The 7,534-nt window shown below is 37.6% G+C and overlaps 1 pseudogene; it reads right to left on the bottom strand.

Annotated features, from left to right (window-relative positions):
• Positions 1-4,823: 4,823 nt before the first annotated feature.
• Positions 4,824-5,662, bottom strand: LOC123839658 (serine/threonine-protein phosphatase 4 catalytic subunit-like; annotated as a pseudogene).
• Between the last annotated feature and the right edge of the window lie 1,872 nt (positions 5,663-7,534).

Below are 7,534 nucleotides of genomic sequence, written 5' to 3'. Positions count from 1 at the left end.
TCCCTTGCCTTTGGAGATGTGTTTAGCAAGAAGTTGCTGTGGCTGAGGTCACAGAGGTTGCTGCCTGTGTTCTCCTCCAGGATTTTGATGGATTCCTGTCTCACATTTAGGTCTTTCATCCATTTTGAGTCTATTTTGTGTATGGTATAAGGAAATGGTCCAGTTTCATTCTTCTGCATGTGGCTGTCCAGTTTTCCCAACACCATCTGTTGAAGAGACTCTTTTTTCCATTGAATATTCTTTCCTGCTTTGTCAAAGATTAGTTCACCATAGAGTTGAGGGTCCATTTCTGGGTTCTCTATTCTTTTTTTTTTTTTTTTTTAGATTTTTTATTTATTTATTTGAGACAGAGAGAATGAGAGACAGAGAGCATGAGAGGGAGGAGGGTCAGAGGGAGAAGCAGACTCCCTGCCGAGCAGGGAGCCCGATGCGGGACTCGATCCCGGGACTCCAGGATCATGACCTGAGCCGAAGGCAGTCGCTTAACCAACTGAGCCACCCAGGCGCCCTGGGTTCTCTATTCTGTTCCATTGATCTATGTGTCTGTTTTTGTGCCAGTACCATACTGTCTTGATGATTACAGCTTTGTAATAGAGCTTGAAATCTGGAATTGTGATGCCACAAGCTTTGGTTTTCTTTTTCAACATTCCTTTGGCTATTTTCTGGTTCCATAAACATTTTAGGATCATTTGTTCCAGCTCTGTGAAAAAAGCTGATGGTATTTTGATAGGGATTGCACTGCATGTGTAGATTGCTCTGGGTAGCATAGACATTTTAACAATATTTGTTCTTCCAATCCATGAACATGGAATGTTTTTCCATTTCTTTGTGTCTTCCTCAATTTTTTTTGTATTTTATAGTTTTCTGAGTACAGATCCTTTGCCTCTTTGGTTAGATTTATTCCTAGGTACCTTATGGTTTTTGGTGCAATTGTAAATGGGATCGACTCTTGAATTTCTCTTTCTTCTGTCTCATTGTTAGTGTACAGAAATGTTGAGGTTTTGATGTGAGAATATATATCTTGCAAGTTGAACTTAAAATCCTCCATTGGTAATAATTTTGCAAGTCACAATTATTGTATCATATTTTTAATTATGTGTAACACTCTGAAGTCAAGTCTTTATGATGTCAAATGTTGTGGTTATCTGGAAATATTTTCAATTACTTGATCAGTACATACAAATAACCTGGACCAGAGAGAAAGTATAGATTTGAGAGTTTCAGCAATCTTCTACAAGTTCTAAATTTAAAAAATAATTTCATACTTATACATTAAATGGTGTCATAAGTTTTGTAGACAATGTGAAAAAACACTTCCCTAGAGCTGTGATACTATTTAGACATTCAGATCATTTCAATCCCAATTGCTATGAAAAGAACAGTTTCTAAATTTGTGAAGTTTGAGTAAAAGTAAAAAATAGGATGTAAAGATTTCACTAGGTTGTGTTGTTACTACCAAAATCAGAGCTGAGTCTTAAGGTAATTAATACAACATATTGATCCAGCAGAAGTAGCCAGTTGACCAAAATGATTCATCAATTTGTTAATAAATCAAACTCATGACTGTTCGTGAAACAGAAGAGATTGTTTTTTCATTTTCACCCAGATGTTATTGACAGGGATTAAACACAGATAAGAGTGAATCAATTCAGGGGCGCCTGGGTGGCTCAGTCGGTTAAGCGGCTGCCTTCAGCTCAGGTCATGATCTCAGGGTCCTGGGATCAAGCCCCACTTCGGGCTCCCTGCTCAGCAGGAAGTCTGCTTCTCCCTCTTCCTCTGCCTCTCTCCCTGCTTGTGAACTCTTTCTCTCTTTCTCTGTCAAATAAATAAATAAAATCTAAAAAAAAAAAAAAAAAGTGAATCAATCCAGACAAAAATCAAGGAGGTAGGGGCTCCTGGGTGGCTCAGTCGGTTAAGCGTCTGCCTTTGGCTCAGGTCATGATCCCAGGGTCCTGGGATCGAGCCCTGCATTGGGCTCCCTACTCAGCGAGAGCCTGCTTCTCCCTCTCCCTCTGCCTGCCGCTCTGCCTACTTGTGTGCTCTGTCAAATAAATAAATAAAATCTTTATAAAAAAAAATCAAGGAGATAAAATTAGAGAAAAATTCTATGAAGTTAATACCCTATTTAGAGAAGGACAACTTGATATCTTTATAAGATCATTTTTCCAGGAGAAAATATTTTTAATTTTAATAGGTTATATGATATAGTAACAAAATTAATTTCAAATTCATTAGAAATATATATTTTTATTTTGCATTTCCTAATTCATGTTCCCATATTCCCATCATAAAATATTTTTCCCCCAAATTGGTTTATTTATGAAGATTTTTAAAACTACTCTTCATTTCCAAGGTTCATCCTGTGAATTATCATTCATTGTACCAGACAATATGTAGTTTAAGGAACACATATTTCCTTATTAATATTCTGTAATATGTTTCTCAGGCTTACTGTTCAGTAAAATACAGTTTATTATGTAGTATATTATTGAGTGGTTTGTTAATAATATTTGAATTCAAATACTGCCTCAGTTTCTTTTCCTAGCAGTGGGTTCATTCAAACCAGACAGATGCCAATTTTTTATGCCCATTCATCACAAAACTGCCTATTTTAGATCTACCACAACACAGACAGCAGTAATATTTTAAAAGCAGAGAAGTACAACCAGGAATGCAGAGGCCTCAAAATATGTCCTACAGAAGATGCCAGCAGGATGGAAAATTAAGTTAACCAGATGCTCAGCTTTCCTCCACAAACACATAAAAAACCATGGATAGAAGATTTTAGTCAAAAACATTTTAGTTACAATAGGTTAACTCAAAAGAAAAAAACCAACTTAAAAAAATCTAAGCCAAAAATGTAAGTATATTTCTATTTTAGTTCCTTCGGGACTTACTCTAGGTCTTGGGCACTGGAGTTTTAATATTCAAAAGGACATAGGAAACAGCTCTTACAGTGTGTGGAGGCAGAAGCTCAAAACTGAGTCCCCTACAGAAAACCCAGAGCCTTACAGAGCTGTTCTGGCCCTAATAGGAGAGTAGGAAAATGCCACACAGCAATCTGGGTACGAAGAAATACAGCTCATCTCTGTCAAAAGCTTTTTGTAAAAAGAGAAAAAATATTAAGGCTCCTAGAAGAAATAAAAATTCCAGTTAAGATGTGAGGGTAGGGTTGTCTTATTCCAGAGCTCTTGTTCTTTGCTTTTGTTTATGTTGACTTTCCTTTCTCTGAATCGTCTTGATATTTAGGTAGACTAGAGTTTTTCTCTTGAATCCAGAGCCAAAACTTAGGATCCTCTATGTACAGACTATTCTTTTTTTTAAAGATTTTATTTATTTATTCATGAGAGAGAGAGAGAGGCAGAGGCAGAGGGAGAAGCAGGCTCCCCACGGGACAGGGAGCCCGATGCGGGACTCGATCCCAGGACCCTGGGATCATGACCTGAGCTGAAGGCAGACGCTTAACCGACTGAGCCACCCAGGCGTCCCTGTACAGACTATTCTTATAACATATTTATGCATGTCACCCTACCAGCCTGGTTCAACTCTCTTTTTGGTAAAGATATGGTTATATCTCCTATTTTTTTTTTTTTTGCAATTATTTTCTAGCATAGATCTCAGAGTTCTGCAAACTAGTGAACATCATACTAAAGCAGTGAAAATTTCAGCCCCCTGCCTCAAAGCTAAATTAAGCCAGAAACTGAATCTCATTATGTCACAGTGCATGCTCCAGAGCAGAATTTCATTGACTCTCCCTAGAATTGCACTTGAGCTAAATGGTATCATTGTAATCACAAAGCCTCCTAACCTGGAGAAAGCCACAATTTGAGAAAGGATGTAGGTAGATATGAATATTGGATTTTGGCAACAAAGTTACCTTAAGAACAATCTAGATGTTACACTTGTGTTTTTAAAAATGGGAAGTTGGAGACCAACTTGTTGCTCATGGAACTCTGAAATACTTCTTAATTGACCAATACTGTACCACATAAGCAGAGTCATCTGCAAAACTATACATTCAAACATGTATTAAAAGTAACAAGATTATTTATTCTTTTATTGTGCACACATTTCCATGAACTGCAAAGATGAGAATGTGATGAATGTCATAATACAGCTGCCAAATTTGTGGTTGAAGAGATAAAGTTTGTTGGACGTGGGCACTGGATCTGATTCTAGGCTAAAATCTAAGTAAATGTAAGCATTATAGACATCCTTTTATTTCATCTCTAGTAACCAGCACACTTCCCACCAGGGTTTATCATGAAGTTGATGATTGAAATATGTATCCCCAAGTGCAACATAAATATTAAATTTATCTGATAGATTGAGATATAACATAGTTAATGGGTAATTTACAAGCTAAGGAACCTTAAAGTAGGGATCCTGATCAGAAAAAGGTATGGAATAGAATAGTGTATTCTAATTGTAGTGATTAGAGTCTATTTTCATGATTTTCCATATTTAAATAACTCCTGAACTATTATTTCTTTAATATTTTCCTTTAAATCTACTCATTTAAAAAATTAATCAACCAATGCCTTTTTCTCCTCAAAATTTTTATCTGAAAGCAAACAATAAAATAGGAAAAAAAAAGAAACAAAAATACTGGAAACTTAATGGTTCAAGTAGGGAGAAGGGAGAGGAACATGGAGCTAAGGCTCCAAGCCTCTCCAGAAAAAGTTCTTATTCTTGAAGTGTCCTCTTTGAGGAGGCGAGTTGAGCCAGGGACAGTCCCTAAGCCCCAATGCCCAGCCTCTATCTGGAGAAGAAGACAAAGTCACAGTGGTCTGAGGGCCAGAGGAGCTGGAGGGACCAAAGGATCACTGGAAGCAGTTGGCTACAAGCTTCTTGGAAGGGATGCCCCATATCTCTCATGAAGCAGCCCAGAAGATGATGAAATCTTTCTAGAGATGCTCATCCAGCTCCCAGATGGCTGCCACATTCCCAAAATGATAGAAAAAGCACAGTGAGCACAGTTTCACTGAAGTACCGCCTGTAACTTTTCCTCACCAGTTAGTGGGCATAACAGATCATGCCAATGTTGTTGGCTGCATGTTACTGCCAAAGAGGTAGCCAGTCCTATGGGCTGTCTTTAGGGTCAGATGAGAGCAGATCACACATGGCCCTGTCACGAGACACCCCTTGCTTTTAGTCAATTGTCTGAATCTGGTCTAGGGTCTGGATGGAGGAGAGAGCACCTGTGCATGCAAAAGACTGACAGGCTAAAGTTAGTCAAAGATCTCAGGTCAGTAGCACCACATATTCACCAATCCATATTTGTGTAGTCACTCATCATAGAAGCCATATGCGTAGGGGATCTGGTGGCTCTAGGGGTTCCCCAGGATCTTGGTGATGTGGTCAGCATATTTAACATTAAGTACCAGCAGCAGGAAGAATGTTTCAATGCCCAAAAACTGTGATCCATAAGTCTCCTATGAAAAGGCCATTTGTCTCAGGGACTTACCACCCACACTGAACAGATCCTTAAAGTTAGAGAATTGTCCAGGGATGTCACCACATACTATGACTGGTGACTCCACCCTCTGCACATTGTACTCTTCTACCACGATCTCTCCTGTCTGAGTGCACAGGATCTTGACTTCACTCTCCTGGATGATCTTAGGGCATCCAAGTGCCTATCAAAGTCACTGATCTTCATCCTGGTTCCAGCACTGGGACCCCCACCCCTGCACAGGTCAGAGCCACCACACCCCACCACATGTGACTCTGACTCTGGCTCTCGGGGTTTCTGCCTTCTGCTTCCTTCCACTTTGGCCCCTTGCCATGTTGCTTAACCTTCCATCTTGTATCTTTTTGTAGTTTTTCTTCTTACCTCTAGTCATCCTTACCCTGCTTCTCTTGACTTCTGTTCATTTATTCTTCAGATTTTGTTTAACTATTTCTTCTTGCTTCTTTTTTTGGGTGGGTTCTGTTATTAGTCCACATTCAATGCCCTACATTCTATCTCTTGTTTGTCAATTTATTTCCCCTCAAAAACCAGTTAACTCTCTAAAAACTGTTTACAGATGTCTACCTACATGGGGATATTATATTTAATGAAAATATCATAAGTGATATGTAATATAGTAATTTAATAGAAGTGATAGGAACACAGGTTACACATTCTATCAAAGCCAATACTATGGAGAATTATATTCCTTGAAAAATGGCTTCCTGTAAGGAACAAGAAAACAAAAAATATAGAGACAATCCTAAGTGGGTGATTAGGCAATAAATTATATTAACAAATATGAATATAAAGAATGAAACTTTGTTTTACATTATTGTCTTTTGAATTTAAATGAAGATATTGAGTTCTTCTGAAAATAAACAATGGCATGGAACAATTTTCCTTTCATTTGAATTAATGAGTTTGGCCATATTTTTCAATGAATGTTAAAAATAGAAAGTATGATACATTGTATATACATTCTTCTTTTCCTTAATTACTAATTTGCAGAGGAAGAGGGTTTAATAGGTAATTCAGAATTTCAGAGAATTGAAATTAATTCTGGAAAGTAATTTTGTACTGTTATGATTAACTTTTTCAATAGGGTCTATAGGTGCAGGTATGTATGTCTATCATTTGCAATCCTCTGGACCAGAAGGGGGCACCTACCGTTTGTCTAGGATGGTCTACATTCAGTATCAATAACTGTTGACAAAATTTATGGCAGTCAAATACAGACAAAACAATTCTATAGATTCTTATAGTAACATGTTTCATGCACGTTGACTCGCAAATTGGATAGACAGCTTCCTGAAAGAGTATTTTGTAAATGACAAAATCATCTATGCAGACTCTAGAAAAGGTGTTAAAAAGCTGAGTTACAGGAGGGAAACGGTGAGAACAATTATCTATCTTTAGAGCATAACAAATAATCACGATGTAAATTAGGTTCTTTACATAGGGAATAAATTAGCACTCAACCCTACAAAATAGCTTGAAAGCAAACTACCCTCATAGCATCAGAAGTAAGAACAAATGAATGCATCTCTTTGCTTTGCTGTCTTGGCCAGATCTGAGTGTACAATAATGAAAAGATTGATGGTGGTTAGAGCCTAAGTTTGTTTTTCCGTCTTCCTTTTATATACCATCTTCACAGGAGAGTGTCAATATGTATTGATCTTTCTTCACTACTGTGTTTTCTCCTTACTGCTCTGCCTTGAGAGGCCTACTTCTTTAATACATTATCCTACTCCAGCAAAAGAACAATCTAACCATAGTCTAATAATTCTGCAGTATGTTGGAAAGTATGTTCGTTTTCAAGGATTCTTCCTAGTCTGCCAAAAAACATTTCTCACAAAAGACAGTGTTGTTACCAGGGCGAGTGTGTATGTTTTTGTCTTACTTTTCTAGACACTTAATACAAATTTATGGAAATTTCTGGAGTTTGGAAGTCCCTGAATATGTGTGATTCAGGCAAATAAACAAGGTTTGTCTGGTTCAGATGTGGATATGTGATTAATTTCAGAGGACTTGGTGACATTTTCAACGTGCACATCAAGGATTAGGAGATACATAAGATAG

The sequence above is a fragment of the Mirounga angustirostris genome, unplaced genomic scaffold (genome assembly GCF_029215605.1).
Source record: "Mirounga angustirostris isolate CCGP_5_RB_7025 unplaced genomic scaffold, mMirAng1.0.hap1 SCAF_5, whole genome shotgun sequence".
NCBI classification, from domain to species: Eukaryota; Metazoa; Chordata; class Mammalia; order Carnivora; family Phocidae; genus Mirounga; species Mirounga angustirostris.
Note: the sequence above shows the minus strand (reverse complement) of the source record. Positions and strands in the feature narration are given on the sequence as shown.